The sequence below is a fragment of the Struthio camelus genome, chromosome 1, assembly GCF_040807025.1.
Source record: "Struthio camelus isolate bStrCam1 chromosome 1, bStrCam1.hap1, whole genome shotgun sequence".
Taxonomy (NCBI): Eukaryota; Metazoa; Chordata; class Aves; order Struthioniformes; family Struthionidae; genus Struthio; species Struthio camelus.
This window is the reverse complement of record NC_090942.1, coordinates 154,843,935-154,861,168: the sequence shown is the minus strand read 5'-3', so window position 1 is coordinate 154,861,168 and position 17,234 is coordinate 154,843,935. Positions and strand designations below refer to the sequence as shown.

Here is a 17,234-nt window from a genome sequence, read left to right as displayed (position 1 = left end):
CACCACAAGAAAATTAATCACAGTCACATGAATGTTATGTCACAAACAACCTCCCGTATCCCAGCCTCTGCCCAACTAGCTGCTTCCCCACTGCCCTGCTGTCTCAGCATAGGACTCCTGCTCTTCCTTAACTTAGTGAACATGGATGAGCAACACATTTTTTAATGAGAAGAACAAAAGGTGATTTTTAATTTGCTACAACCTTTTATTCTTCTAATTTCAGAGGCCTATATAGGCTTCACACTAGAAGAGAGGGGGGGAAACACAAACCAGTAATGTGTTTTTTAATAAGAGCATCTGATCCTGCAGCCATACTGAGTGGGAGGAGGAGGGGTTTTTTTCCTCCTTTTTAAATAGAGCACTGATTATAAAAACATGACAGGAGAGTGTCTTCATATGGGAAAGCCTGTCATCTTTATTATTTCTGCTGGCAACTGGCACTTGATGTCCCTTCTGAAACATATAGGCATTTCCCTCGCAGGCACAGCAAGCGAAGCATTTCTCTTGTGAAATGTAACTAGAAAGCCAGAGGTGGATGCAACTAATTGTATTGGGAGAGGTTTTTAAAATAACCTGTTGTTTCCATCTCTATGGCTTATGCCACGCAACGCACCTTTGGCCAGGCCTTTTCTTTACAGTGCCATCATAGGAAAGCTGTGATCTTTCAGAGCACGCAAGAGTTCTCTCTCCTGAGAAGTACTTGAACTAATGCCTTGAAAAGGCTGTGTTTTGTTCGTTTGAAAATGATCTTTTTGTTTAACACTTTCTGCACTTGGAGCCTCCCACTGAGATTTCATTATTTAGACTGCGAGAAAAACTTTCCTCATTTTTAAACTCGATTTTCCTTTTAACTAAACTGACTAAAAGTTACTCTCTCTCTGGGCTGCTGGAAACAGGTGAAATTTAAAAGCGAGGATAAACAAAAACAAAACAAAACAAAACAAAAGAGTAAACCCAAGGATTGCTTCAGAAATGGTTGCTGAGAGATCAGAGATCGCGGGGATGTTGATGGAGACAGAGAAATGATAATATTCATGGAAGGACAACAGCTGGGGAACGAGGAGGGCAAACTTCCCCCCTCTACCGTAGTCCCATGGGATACCCAGTGTGCAGAGATGAGAAACACAGGGGATGGTTACCTTTGCCTGTGCTACAGTCGCAACTCAGACTTAGTTGGCTAAATTCAACCTGTTCACACTTGATTCACTTTATCCAACAGAAAGAATTAGCCTCCAGTGATCCAGGTGCCTTATTTCTACCCCCACTTGCTGGGTGCTCACCTCCTTCATTAGACTTTACCTGCTGCCCTTCTGCCTTGCTCTGCTCACGTTCCCCACCTGCACAGCAGAGAGAAAAGGGAGTAGCAGGAGCTGAAGGCAGACTGCCAGCGCTCACGGGGAGAGGCGGCAGGAGGTAAGAAAATGATTAACATGCAAACATCATTAACAAATCGGAAAAAAAATAGTAATCAGCTCTCCGGCCAATCAACTCTCAAGACAACTCACAAGCCTGGAAATGCCCAGCGAGGCAGAGTCTGTGCATTTGTAACACACAAATTTCACAGAAGGCTCTGGGAGCAAGTTATGAGAGCGACCAGATTTTGTAGTGATTCAAACTCCCATCAAGAACGAGCGCAGTTTTATGCCAGTTACTATAGGGCAGGTTTGAAGGGAACCAAGGCCCTCTTTAGAAATGGGAGGCTGAATGCAATAGTTGAGCAGGAAAAGCCCCTTTGGTCTGGTACAAAGAAGGATAGAAGAAAAAGTTCCAAAACACAGTTTAAAAGCAAAACAGGAGCCTAAGATCCTGAAGGATAATCTGTAGGTTTTCCTTGGGAAGTAGATTTCGAGGAGAAATTTAGAACAAACAGATGATGAGATTGCATACCTCTTGGTGGGAAAAACCACTAGGCATAGGCTAAGTTGCAAACTGTATTTGTCCATTCAGGCCTATATTTTCAAAAACAGCTGGGAATTTTGGGTGCCTTGCTTTGTTCTACCCACTTTGTCTACTGATTCTTGGAAGCATTTAGTGCTCACACTCTGAAAACAAAAAACAAAGTGTCTCTTGGTGGGTACTCAGAATCACTAATCACTTTTAAAAGCACAGGTGTAAATGTGGTTGGAAGGGATCCCAGTGAGAATTCATTTATTACTGCTTTTAGGTTTATTTTGGCATTTACTTAGAAAATATTTGGAATTATCAAAGCTCCTCACTCTGAACACAGGGAACACTTCAGAAAATCCCATTTTCAGTGTGTCACCATACTTTACTATCAAGTTAACTTGGTTTTGGTCACATTTTAAGTGGATAAAATTTAGTTATTTTAAAGGTAAAAAAAAAAAAAAAAGTCTAACTCTCCAAAGCAATCTTCCTATGGAGGAATTCCCTTATCTTTGCATTGGCTTTTTGCCAAGCCACGATCTCTCTTCCATTACTCTTACTGAGAATTGCATGTCTTCCTAAGAATCCATATAACACCAAAAAGGCTTTGGATATTATGGTGAGACAAACAATTAAATCATTTCATAATAAGTATGAGTATGGAAATATACTATAATGCCACAGTATTACAAAATTTCCCTATCATTCCATATTCTTGCAGCTCTCTAGTACAGGTGACAATCAGTCTGGATACTAATGCATCCTTTCCAAACATATATGCCAATTATATTTGATGAGAAACAAATAATGCATTTACCAAGATTTTCATCTGAGTGATAAACCAGAGTTTTTAAAAAAAAAAAAACACTTGTACTTGCGCACAGGAGTAAACAAATTCCTATACAAAATACCCCACATTTCTTCCATTGTAGTGAGAACAGTGGTAGCACACAGATGACCTCATCATGAATCAGTGTTGGACTGGCATTCAATCCTGATCCTCCTGGAATTTATAAGAAAGTAGTGACAGGCTTGAGCCGAGCAGGCTTTTTTTGTGCACTCTGTTCACTGACGATTCCTGCACTTCCTCCACTAAAGATGTCCTAACTTTTTCAGACTGATGTGTGACCCTCAGCCTTCTGTTAACAATTTTCAAATATAACTGTTCAAATATAACATTTTCTCATCTGCAGAAACAGGCATTTCTTCAAGCTAGGCTGCTCAGGAATAAAAGCAAAGTTCACACAAAACATAGCGAAGACCTGGAAACCCTCCCTCCTGAACTGATAGCTCCTTGTTTAAACATAAATAAATAGGACTGTCAATGCAAAGAAATTACCTGGCATTCCGATTCTGGAACACTTTATTCCAAAATAAGTCACAGGATTCTGAAAAAATCACTCCACCCTAGAATTTTTCCTGATTAAAAAAAAAAAATCTTGAATACAATCACTGCATTCTGGGACTAGCACCTGTGCAAAAAAGAGTAATTTTGAATTACTCCTGGCACTGTTAACATATCTGTATCATAAAAATCATCTGGAAGAGCCAAACCATGAAGATAAGATCTACAGTTTGCCATCCCTTCTCAACATCAGGCAGTTTTGAGCTGGACCATCCTCTCTGATGAGCTAGGTAGCTGGATAAATATTATCCTGAACACATTAGACCACTCCTACCTCTTTTGAACTCCCATATCACAACCATTCATAAGGCAACAAGGCCACCATACTCGGATGTACTTCCAGTGAAAGGACCTTCTCCTTTAGAAGGCTGGATTTTAATGTACGGGACATGAAGACCTTAGAGGATCACAAAAGCTTAATACCTAACAGCACAAAGACAACGTGGGCTGAAAGATTAAATTGTCTTTAATGACTCTTCATTTCATGCCAATGAGCCTTAAGTAGCATTTGCTAATTAGCAATCCAGTGCCTTAGCTAATTTTCTTTCCCTGGGTCCATGGCGCAACCAGTGCAAATGAGCCTATGTTTTTCTTGCACCGTGAGAATGGTTTTATACCGTTTGCATTAGGGCACTGAACAGCTGACTGTGACAAAGAGCTCAACATAGCTCTTTCATTTTATAAATACTGCCAGTGGGATTCTACAAACCTACCTGTTACAGCTTTCCTTTTGGGAAGCAGTTTCACCTGAAGGAGATAAATATAAACAAAAATTTCAAATGAGGAGGAGCTAGTGGTGCCTGAGCAGTAGGTGGTCTGGGAACAGGCCTCTTTTCTGTGTGTTATCTTGTGAACGAACCAATTTGCTTTCCTCTCAGCAGAAAAAATTAGAAGAGGGTTTCATCCCACTTGATCAATATTAGTCAATATTAGCCTGCCTTGACAAAGCTAAAAGGCAATTAAACTGCACACAGCTCCCACTCTAATTCTATACTCATAAAGATCAAAGCAAATTACCATTAATGATCAGCTTCCCCCCACTTAAACACCATGGTCTACCTTTGGCAAAAATGAGCTACTTCATACAACCATGTTGCTCTCAGAGAAATAAAATCAGCCACTGTATTATCTTAACAGCTGCTGACAGTGTCTAGTTGCTTGCAGGATAATGTGTTAGCATCTGCTACATGCCCTCTGAGATAAGGACTGCTACATATTATTTGGGGAATTGGATTCCAACAGATACCTTTGTTTCTGCAAATTCAGCAAAGCTCTTCACACGTGTGATCTCCGATCCATCTACTTTGTGCAAGGTGAAAAAAGCGTGACAGAAGAGCACTGGAGGATAGCATAATTCAGATTCTTTGGTTGTCACCCCTGTTTTGTAGAACTGAACGTGATGTTCTGATACCTATCTGGGGTGGAAAAAGTCTATCTATCTCCTTGCACAATGTGGAATTGTTCACACACTTTTTACTGGCATTTCAGTGGTGCTCTCCTTACTCTGCAGTCCCAAATATCCAGGCCTGTAAGAAACGTATTATCCCATTACTAAGTGAAGTTTGACTTTGAGAAAATTGGTACTCTAGAATATAAACCAATACACAGACAAAGAAACTCAGAAAAATCCAATATTAAGGGGATTTTTTTGTGTCCTGTGTATGCATTTTGCCCTGCTAAGAATACATACATATATATATATATATAGAGAGAGAGAGAGAGAGAGATCATTCTACCAGTTTCTCTCTTCATCTTTCAGTAGCTATCAAAAATTATGACATAATTTTTTCAGCAGATTATCTCGATCTAGTATCCAACAGGGTAGAACCTTCCTTTAGGCAGAGCCTAAGTTTATTCAGGTCCCCACTGATTGCTATACCACAACCTTCTCACCGTCCCACATTCCTCTCCCTTCCTCCTCCCATCACAAACATAGCTAATTAACAGCTGGGAGCTGATGCCACTCTCTGTTGCCATTTGGAGAGTAAAGCGCTCAGCGATATCTAATGTTTCTTTCAACCCCTTTGTATCATCCTTATGGATCTGATCTGTGTAGTTTGCAACAATCTAGCTAAGTCTTTGTGTTAATCCCATTTACAAGTAATAGCATCCTCCAGTATAATTAGATCGTTCGACTAAGTGAGGTTTGGGGTCTTCACAGAAAAGCCAGTGTTGAACTGTATGGGGGAGCTCTGTATGGCAGAGGTCTTTCTTTGAAGAGCACTGCCTCTGATCTGAAAGGAATGCTGTGAACCTCCTGATCATTCTTCTTTCCAATCATATGAATATCCAGCAGGGCCAACACAATTCTTACCGTTGCATTATGAGTGCTCTGCTATAATTAATCTTTTTGTTGCACTCTTTCCTGAGTGATTTCCTTTCTAACTAGATATTTCAAAGAGAGGAAGAAAAATAAGCCTTGAGTTGCAGCTACATTGCTGGCTTTATGAAGATACATAGTACAGCCGGGCAAACAAATTCTCCAAACTTGAACAGCCTTTCTTGAAACCACAGATATCAAGTAGGCACTGTTCAAAACAAAATGATAAATGTTGGAGGGAAAAAATCAGCCTCTTTTAAGTTGTATAAACCAATTATTTCATGTTCAACTGCACACATTCTTTCTATTCCCATCTACTGCTATGGACAGAAGGAAATAATCTAGGCAAAGGCTACTGAATTTGATGTCAAGGCTAAAATGCCCTTCCAGCATCCGTTCTCTGCTGGCCACCTCCCAAAGGCTGTTCAGCATGATAATATGCTGCATATGTTTCAGAGATCTCATGAGAATCACAGTTAACAACAGAGTAAGGCTAGGTATTGTCTGAACACCTTGGAAGTGCTCCTGGCTTCCTGATACAGAGTGGCTGTAATCTCAGGACTGTACGACCTGCAGGATGCAATGCCTTTAGAAGTACTCCACATGGTTTCAAATTAATTAAGCAAGGTGGAAGAGGGGCTTCCAGTGACACCAAACAAAGCCCCATTTTTGGTTGATTTACAGATCCAGCACTAGATTAGCCCTGTCATGATATTTTGACTGATAAGGTTCTGCAGAGCCATGCAAAGCAGAACTCCTTCATTTGTAGCATGAGGTCCACTATATGGGATCCCATATGGGCCTTAATCCAGTAGATCCACAAAGTCAAGTCTTTTACTTCCTGCTTGATGCTATCCCCTTCCCACATTAATCCCATATACCGAGGGACCCTGTGCATGTAGTTGCATTCTTTGGTCAGAAGAGAACTACATTGTTCTTCACCTTTTTCTGTTTTCTTCTTAACCCCTGCTCAGGAAAAGCTTACATGAGTAATTATATCTTAGGCCTATATTATTCAGAGATGTTGCACATCTTTATCTTACTTTTGTAGATCTAGTTGGAGCAGCTACTGCACTCAGCTTCTCATTTTTATTCCCACAGCTGACACGCTGTACTGGTAAGTGTGAGCGCTCCCAGTCTATTTCACTGCAAAGTCAGCCAGTGGAGGGTCCTCTGGATTTGGGTTCAGAGAATCACTCTCAGTTGGGGATCCTTGGGGTTCCAGCAAGGATATCAGGCATCCCTTTGTAAGTGAAGACACATAAACAAATGGAACAGATGTTCCCCAGGTGTTCTTGGCTGTTATTTTTTATCTTTCCCCTAGAAAATAAGCTTAGCTCATTCTTGCCCTCAAGGAACAGGTTTGTTCCTGTTGTTTTCACAGCACTAAAGTCCATATGCTCAGAGATGTTATCCTCCTTTATGCAAATTCTAAAATGCTAGTTGTGCAACCTGCAAAAGAGAGTACTCAGTGGCTTACTCCAATTATCTTTTATCCAATTTCTTGGTTTTCAGGGGATGGGGGAAAACTATGTTAGGACTAACCGGAGCCTCACTGGGCTCATTTTTTTGCTCATTTGTAGACCTGATAAAGAGTGTTTTGCTGATTTTCATCTTTCAATGCAAATGTTTTTGGGGGATAAAATCAGCATGCCCAGCTTGTCAGCTGGAGTCATCAGTACAACTCTGTAAAGCCCACTAGGACTACTCCAGTTTGCATCAGCTTTGCAGCTAGTTTGCCAGACAAGTTTTCTCGTTAGTATATTGTTTTTCCAGCACTACTGTTATCCTTGCTTTATAATAATTTGTTATTTTATTCTGGCAACTGTGCATTAGGAACTTGTTGAATGCAACGGGAGGAATGGTCTTTGTCTCCCAAAACTTGTGAAACAGGTTCCCATATATAAAATTCAGAAGCTCTGTAACTGTTTTTTAAATAAGAAGTTATCATCAACCAATGCTTCCAAAACTATAATTTCCAAATAACTGCAATTGTGTGTTATCGAAATGGTAAGAAGTTAACATTTTAAGACTGTTGAGACTTCACTCAAGCCAGTGCTCGAAGGCTTTGCAAACAGATGGTTTAAGCTGTGTAAAGAAAGACTATAGTACTCTATTCAGTAGTTGTCGTATGTGTAGTAGAAATTCTTCTATGGGTTTATTATTGACTTGTGCTTACAGTGTTATTTGTTTTAGCTATTGATTGTGACCTCAAAACTTCAGGTATGTCCAGGAGAAATGACTGATATGCAAAGACATTTGATGTCAGTAGATAGACATAATGCTCACACATGGAATAACTATTCCTCAAGTATAGCTGTTGGACAAATTCTATCCTAAAATACATATATGCAAACACCACTGAGAGAGAACTAATCCTACACTGTCCTTAGTGTAGGCAGATGTCTCTGTCAGAACAGATCTTGTCTTTCATTCAAGACATGAAATGGACTTGTGTATCTTAAGACAAAGATAAAACGTGCTCAATTAACTCCATCTTGTTTGAAAGCTGTAGACTGAAGTATTTCATCTAATAAAGAGCAATCAGGCTTTCAAGTGGGTCCAGTCAGAGGATATTAAACCATTTCCTATTTATTTTAATTTTTATTTTTAGATTTTACAGTGTCTTTTCCCTGGAGCCCATCAAACAATATTCCATTAATATTGTCACATTCCCATGCTTCATGCCTGACATGACATGCTGTGCTGTAGTTGACCTGACCCAAGAAGATACAATTCAAAGCAAGGAGACAAATATAGTCACAAATATTAATAGGACAAGAGGGAAAAAAAAAACTAATCCGATCCAATGCAGCAGCTTAGTGTTGTGCAAGACCACTGTCAAGGCTGGTATCCATGGCAGAATGCAATACTTTGTGAGATGGGCGTAATTACTTTCCAGGGGTCTGGAAGTGAACCTGCCTGGGTAGACAGCACCACTCTCCACACTGGCTGCAGAGATGAGTAGCCTTCACTTCACTTGTTTAGCTACGGCTTTTCTAGGACTTTGAGGGAGAGAGAAAGAAAGAGTATTTGTTTCACAGGTATTCCTGCTATCTGCTGTCATGCTAGCTGGGACTATGGAGCAGGATGTGCTAATAAGGTTGCAGAGAAAATAGGCAATACTGATGAGAAAATGCTAGCACAAAACAGTAAGATAGGTATGTTTTGAACAACCATGGACTGCCAGGATGCAGCACAGGCAGGGGGCTCCCCAGGTCGGAAGACCAGCAGCAGAAGGGCTGGGCCTGGCCACCAGGGCCCATCCCACCACCTCGAGGGAGCAGAGCACTAGGGGCAGCTGGCGCAGCCTCCGTCCCAGACGTTGTGCACTGCCGCGGGAATGGGGCCAAGCCGTGGCCAGACTGGGTGAGTCGGGGTTCAGATCATGCCCAATGAGGGCAACTGGGGTCAGACACAGCCCCGTGATGGACCATGGAGAAGGGGCCCGGCTGGGATGTCACAGGTCAGGGTCCAGATCAAGGCACAGGCACAGGCATGGCTGCATGGGCAGGATCAAAGATGAGAGCCTCAGCATAAAGCAACTCCCAGGGGAAAAATGGGAGAGTCCCCTCTGCAGTCTCCCAGAAAGGCTTTCTGCAAGGGCTCCTCAAGGCCACTAGCTGCGCCATCTCTAAGCTGGCCTGGAGCCCAGGCAGCCAGATGGCAAGAACGGGGTTTAGGACCCTCTCCTGGCCCCAGGCAGAGTCTGGGAGATCCCTTCCCTCTTGCTGGAAAGGGGGATGAGAAGGCTGCTCTGGAGGAGGTGCTGTGTGGATGCTGATGGAGAAGGATCAGGGGAGTGTTGAAAGCTGTTCAGTCCCATTGAGTAGCACCAGCTGACAAAACTAATCTCTTAGCAGACTCCATTCCCTTTTACTGGAGCTGCGCCCAACCCATGCTCATGTGCCTTGCCTCCAAGAGTTAGCTGGTATTAGCCTGGTAGCACAAACCTGGGGAAAGCGGGAAATGAGGAAGGAATAAGACTTGTAGACTCCGAGGAACAACATTTTAAGGACATGACCAACGTTATTGAGAGTAAATTGGGAGAGAAGTATGTGAGAAACTCATTGTGAACGAGTCTGAGCAACACCCAAAGGACAGAATTGAAGCTTGAAATGGCCTGACCCAGAACTGGTGAGGAAGAATTCAGGCAGTGAAAAAACCATGTTTTTCAATGAGCTTTAGGAGATGAAAGGAGCCATGAGATGAGTCTCCCGCTGGTCACAGCTAGATTCTGGGACAAGGGAGAAGTAAAAATGCATTTTGTACTGAGGTGAAAGAGACAGAGGGGAGCGAATGGTGAATCAGAAACACAGGAGAGAGAAACAAAATGGACACAAGGCAGACCAAGAAACAAAGCGGGCTGTGGCACAGTGAGGGCAAACTAGGAAATTAGGCAGATTTGTGACAAAGAAGGAAATAAAGGGTCATCAGTGAGGAAGATATTCTAATTTTTCATTGGAAAGAAAAAAGTTTAAAAAGGGCTTACAAGTTCCATCTTAGTTCCACCTAAATGTATTGTCTAAGTAGGACCTCTCTCTGGAGGCCCTCAAAGACCCTTACATATCTCCACTGACAAATGCAGCTAACAGAAGCACTTATATCAGAAGACTTCTTCACCAGGTGCCTGTAGATGGATAGAAATAAGATGCCTAAATTAGGTGGACAAATCTCATACGGTGGCACTGAGCAAAGCGAACTGCATCATTCTGATACTTCCAAACTTAAAACACAAAAAGAGACTGTTCTTATGACAATATAGTTAAAGGCTGTAAAATGCTAAGGGCTCAGCAACTTCTCTTTTATCCTCTCTGACTCCCTCACAAAAGCTCCACCTGGTGTGGCAAAGCAGAACAAGGACAGGTAGAGTTGTCCTTACCCCTCTGCCCCCCACTTCTTTTCTCCCTGCAGTTTTGGTAATTATGATGTGAAGGATAATTAGATGAGAATATCTCTAACTTCTCTTTTCTGTTCCTTCCTCACAAAGGCCAGGAACAGAGCTGTTACACTCTCTAGGCTGGGTCATCTACTCATTGTAAGATTTTAGCACTGAATAATAATGGAGTGAATATCACTGTGCTTTTAAGCACTCAGTTAGGCACGACCATTTTTAAGCTGGAGTAACAGAGAATTGGAAACAAAGGTTTTAGATTTTCAAAAATATCAGATTACTTTGGAAAAGGAAAACTAGGTCAGGTTAGGTCACTCAAAATAAGTCCTCTGGAGACTGGGACAGGCAAGAAAATGGATATTGCTATTATAAAATATGACGCCTTTAGAGCATCAGATCTGCAACCTGAGGCTGCAAGTGCTAAGCTTTATACTGCTAAGAGTCAGAAGAGAAACATGCAGCTGATTTGCATGGTCCACGTTGAATATAGGCAGTATTTTACTGCATTGATCTGATAATGAACATCATCATCCTCTTTTGAACTCCTCTGAAGCCTTGCCAGTAGATTTGCACAATTTTCGCACCATCTGAAGGCCCTGCTGCCAAATGCAGATCCATCTTAAAATGCAGCACAGGGAGGGACATTGGCTATAGGACACAAACATTGCAGTGAAAGAGCATGAGAACTTACATGCTCTCCAGGACGGTAACTTTTGCTGAAGAAAATACTTCCCATGCTGAGTCTGGAGCACAACAGCGTATTTCTTTCCTTTCAAGAGGGAAAACTCATCTCCAGCTTGAACCTGAAGGGAAGGATGATGGCACAGCCCTGTGACCCTGTGGCCACACCACCTGCCCTGAAACAATGGGTTTTAATGGAGGAGCCACAACCTCCTTAGCCTTTCACATATCTTTGTCCCATCTCCCCTCCCCCCACCCCACCCCCGCCACTGCTAAATCCACATCAGTAAATTCACACCTGTTTGAAGCCTGTTTGAAGATTAATGGACAAATAATACACATGTCCAGCCATGTTGAAAAAATCCTATAAAAATGAAAACACCTGTTCATTAATAAAACTCCCAACACTAGATAATTAAAGTCTTGTTAACCTAGTGACTTCTGGAACCCTACCCTGGAATTCCTATTGTTTGCACAGCTCTAAATCCCGTACAGAGAGGCTCATTCAGAGAGTTGCTCCTGTCTGCAGCAGATGCTTTCATTGTTTGGGTAACAGGAGCCTTAGGGACGCTGTGTTGCACTCCTGCAGGAACAATCTACGTAGTAAATTCGAATGCAACTCAAATAACAGCTGGGATAAATATTGTTTGCAATGGAGTAGCATTAGTTTTGATGGCAGTATTTCTAGTGCTACCATTCTCCCAGAACAAGGTAATGTTGTTCTAGGCATTGTTTGTACACCTCTCAAATAGATGATCCTGGACTGAGCAGCTTGTTGTATCATGAGAAGCTGAGAAATATGACCTCAATGCAAAAAAGTGGTATAAGATAACAGTGATGCAATTTTGAACAACATGATAAGTGGTGGTTACCACAAGCCAGGTGTTGCCAGATACTGAAGGACTTCAGGGTGAAGACGGCCAGTGATAGATATAGAGGAAAGAGGAGGACTGTTGAGAAAAATGTGGATGAAACAGGAATGTGGCTGCCCTGGCAGTATTTTGCATGGATTTTGGTAGGGCAAGAGGGCCCTGAAAGAAAGTTCTCCCTACCACTTTGTTCATTTCATTTTTTTCTTAGATGCAATTTGCTTCTTCACCTGAGTGAGGACAATTTCACTCTCACGAGGGCTGGGTAGAACTTAATTCTCAATTTAAAGAAAGCAATTTGGAAGATTCAGGAATCAGATCCAAACACAGTTGAAGTAATTTCTTATTCTATTTTACTTAACATGGTTTTATTGATTTGAATGTGCCGTTAAGAGAAGTAATTGAGGAGGGTGGGAGATGGAACTGCCCACTATAATTCAATTTTCTGTCAAAATCTATATACCTGCTGCACTCTCAGTTTCAATATTTTGGTTTATTGCCACTGGTAGACTACTCATTGAGAAGATTCTGCTTCATCAATAGCAAAATGCTCTTGTGACTTGTCCTATCATATTTTTGAAGACAAAAATGTATTGACTTCGGTTTAATGCAATGTCTAGCTGCACTTTCAATAGAGATACCTGAATAGACTAAAAGCAGTAAAAGAGCAAGCAAACCCACGAGTGCATTCTGCAGGCCTGATCCTATAGCCATTCACCTCTGAGTGACCTTCAAAGGGATTTTTCCTGTATGAATGAGGATTTGTCATGTCGGTGAAAGCTGTGGGACTGAATTCTCTGTTCCGAATGCTGAAAAGCGAGATGAAATGACCCCTTCTTTTACAGTTAAGATGAGTCTGTTTGGGGCTTTGTAACACTGCAATTGCAAATTTAATATCACGAAATTAACTTCACACTAATAAAGCAAATACACATTGCTTAAGACTACAATGTAAACAAGTGCAACTCTGCTTTTCATGTTGTGCATATTAACATATCCAATCCAGCTTCCCAAAAAAGCCCTGGAGCTCTTCACAGCCTCATCCTTTACCCATGGTTTTGCTCAGACCAATGTTAGCATGTTAGGCCAGATGCCTAGTCCCACTGCAGGCTCTCTCTGTGCTTGCATAAAGCAGGACAACACAATGGACATGAGGGAAGAAGAGGAATGGAGCTAGCACACATGTTCAAAGCAGTCTGGAAGACATCCTAACAGTATGTCCTTGAGAGGAAGAACAATCCTACAGAGCTCAGAGTCAGCTCTGTTTTGGCCAGGTGCCATCAGGAGTGACAGTTTATGTCACACATAGCAGCAACTCTGACAGCTGAACCACCTTTAACAGAGGTAACTCCTGACTCTATCCAGGTGTGAGCCAACTTGAAGTGGCTGGTGCACCGTGGCTCACTAACAATGGCTTGGGAGCCCTTGCTAGAGAGGAAATAACCCATGCTTTCCCTAACCTCCAATTTTCCCTAAGAGGCTTTTATCCCCAACTGAGATCTAGGCATTATTTCTTTCGATGTGCCTATTGTCATTAAAACATATGTCTTGTGCTTATTTTCTATAAAGCAAAGGCAATGTGTTCCATTTAGCCCAAGACCCTTGAAAGAGGTGTGGGCGGAGAATTATGATCTGAGACTCTCACAGTTTACAACACAGATATGTCTACAATGATTTGCTCGAGACCTGACAACCTCTACCGGTTCAGAGAAGTTATTTCACCCTTACCTGTCTTTTCTTAGAAGAAGTATAATGAGGTCCCAATTAACCTTGGCAGGGAATTAGAAAGCCTAGTGACCACGGAAGGGCATCTTCTAGCTACAAATTTGGCTCGCACAGATCTTCTCCCCATGTCAAAGGATGGCTTTTTTTTTGGTTAAAGAGGAAAGTGTTCCTGGGCTCTAGAAGTATGAGAGTCACTGGATGTTATAGTCTCTTATGACAGTTCCTGACTGCACAAAAAGCATGCTGGAAAGATAGGAAGAGGGTTAAGAAGTCTGCAACATCTTAAAAATGGTCTATATGCCTTAATGGCCAATTGATTGCTTCTCTTGCTTTCCAGCTGCCTTGTAAGATCTTTACTGGCTGACTGTAAGTACTGTAAGATGAATAGCACGTCTACAATGACAATAAAATGTAAATTGCCCTCACATATGTCTACTGTGATAGATTCCATCAAGAAACAATACATCCTGAATAGGCCTGCACCACTGCCATCCCACTCACTTCAGCAGAATTACTTGTAACCTACACCAGCAGGGCACGTGAAATCACACTCAGCCCCCATGCTACATCTTCTTCCTTTTCCCTAATTCTCAGAGGCAGTTTCTAGCTTTTAGGATTTATTTCTTGCTAGAAGAAAGAAGAGTTCACAGGTTTTCTCTTCAGCTTTTTAATAGCATTTGAATCTTTATGGGTGGAGAGCAGCTTTTCCCCTTCCAGTAGAAGAAGGGATTAAGAAACTCAGATTTGGCAGATAATGGAAAGAGATTAAAGAATGTGAATAATTGGTACAGGGGTTATAGCTCAGTTCTCACAGTACACGGAAGTGTTTTAGAAAGAAATCAAAAGAGGTCAAAACATTAAATTACTTTCCACCATATTCCTAGCTTTCCCTTGCTACTGTAGAAAAGCACACTAGAGGACCATTTTCCCCTTCCACTTCAAGTAATACTGTTTCTCTCATTACAAAACCATAATGTAAAATTTTGTAGTGTGTCAGGCCTGATTCTGCACTCTCTTGCATTTCACAAGAGAAATCACTAACTGCAAGTGCAACAACTCTTAGAAGTTACACTGACATGAAATGCCAAGGGTAGGAAGAAAGGCAGAGGCCATGTGTTGAAACTTATTTTGTGATAGAAAATGTTCAACTTTTTTTATTTGGTCATGCATTCAGAAACAAGTTTCTTTCCTTTTTAACACAATATTTCTGCAAAGAATGTTTTTAAATTGATTTGACATCATTATACTGCAGTAACCTTCAAAAACCCATGCTAAATCAAATGCTTACAGTGTACAACCTCTCATAGTCCCTCATAGCTCTATTTTCTATGGTTTCTCACTGCAGTAATTTCCCCATCCTTCTCTAGAGAGATTTCTTTCTATATTTCCATACCATTGTTTACAATTACTTCAAAGTGCAGTAAGATAAAATGAGCTTGGAAGTCTGTGAAAAGATCAAAGAAGACCTTCTTAACAGTTGTTTTCTGTGCAGTTAAATCCTACAAAATTACAATTCCAGAAAGTTGGTGTTATAGAAAAGAGCCCATGCTCTCCACTGCGAGCCCATGCTCACAAAGCTTAATGACTGGTCTGTGTGGAGGTTAAGGGAGGCGTTTTGAAGCCCAGGAGCTTGCAGGGGGCAGACATGCCCCACTGGACCTGACTCTTCCGTCACACCAGCACAACTGCAGGAAGTCACTCGAGTTACACTGACAGGCACCAGTATGACAGAGCACAGGAACAGACCACCTCGTGATAGGAGATGATGTAAAGAGCTGTATACAGGAAACCACTTGCAGTGCAGAGTAACATGTTTTTATTGTTCCAATAAAGCCCAGGAAGCAGAGCAAATATTTTCAAGTGCCACCTACTGGCACTTTATCTACTATTTACATAAATACAGCTATTTCTCATTTTATAGAGCAGATGAAGGGCTCCAGAAATTGGATAAGCCTCATCAGCTGCCTGGCCAACAGTTGAGCAGACTTCAAAGTCGGATATTACATCATTTTGTACACAGCACAGATTTAGCACCTTTCTTCTGAGCAGTTCAGAGACCTGCAAACTGGAACTAAATCTTTGTAAATCCATGTGCAGCAGGTGCAGTCAGTGGAAGACTGTTCTCATTACAAGCAGGAAAGCTGGACCCACCAGGACAGTAGTTACCAATTCATGGTCCCACTGCAAATCCCATCCTATATTAGAGCTTCTGAAGCCAACAGATTACAGGAGAATCTCAATTCCATTCGAGAATAAAATGGTGTATGTGTGTGGTTCTGAAGGGTGGTTGTGGGAACCTGTAAAATAGGACCGCGGTGAACCTTGCAAGCCAAGAAGCAAGGGGTACCAACAATCACTTTTTTTTTTTTAATCTTCGACTTAAAGTGAGAGGAAGAACTGGATAACTGATTTGAATACTTGAGTTTGGCAGTATTGCAAGAGCTGAATGACTGGGCCAGCTTCTCACAGGAACTCCATGATACAGCTGGCAGTAAATCCCAGACTTTCTCACTTCCAACATCCTGCCTGCAAATTGCCTCACTGATCAGCATATCTGATCTTCACTAATGATACATGCTGAAAATAGAAGCAAAGCCTGTTTGCTGTTGTTGTTATTTGGGGAACCCAAGCTCTCTTTTTGATGTGGGATTGGAAGAACAGGAATATTAATGCTACTGTCACTTAATGTGAAATCCCTCTTTATGATTATTTTCTTTGCAGAGCTGAAATGCCTAGAATATTGGAAGAAATGATTTTATAGAATTTGAGAGAAAACAAAACTAACTTAATGACGTCAGAAAGTTATTCAATAGAGCCATGCGTTTTTAGGATAAATTATTAGCCCTCTGTAAAAAATCCACCCAGGATTTATATTGCCTGCCAAACTCACTAACAATATTGAGGCTAGGGTCTTATGAACCAGTTTAAAAGAAATTATAAATCTAAATGAGCACATCTGAGCATGAACCCTGCTATTTTCTGCAGACTAAACCAAGATTTATTATGAGACTCATGAAACTTTGGACCCTATTATGTATTAAAGAATCCTAGTTATGACCACATAGTTAAGTCTGAATTATTGTGCTTATTCTAAACGCTACTTTTGAAAGATTTATGGATCAGTCATTTTACTACTTTCAAGGATGAAAATTGCCATTCATAACCACAGCCTAGAAACAATTTTTCTTCTGCTTTTTCTTTTAACTACACTCAATCACATTTCAGAACTAGAGAGGTGAAAGAAATGATATTTTTCTTAGACAGCCCTCACACCTAGTGAAAGAGATTTTGACCATCCTTAGCTTTAAAAAAATCACTTAATTTTACAAGCAGCATTGCAATACCAACAGCATTGTTTTTTAAATGTAAATGTTTGAGAATTATTTCCTGTGAAAAGCCATTGTTGCATGCCTATAATAAAAACAGTAACATTCATGAAATTATTCTCTTGATAGC

At 41.2% G+C, this 17,234-nt stretch overlaps 1 protein-coding gene across 3 annotated transcripts in view; it reads left to right on the top strand.

Moving 5' to 3' along the window:
* Positions 1-17,234, top strand: part of ST6GAL2 (ST6 beta-galactoside alpha-2,6-sialyltransferase 2) — a 186,438-nt gene that overhangs the window by 73,196 nt on the left and 96,008 nt on the right. The gene's annotated exons all lie outside the window — the stretch shown is intronic.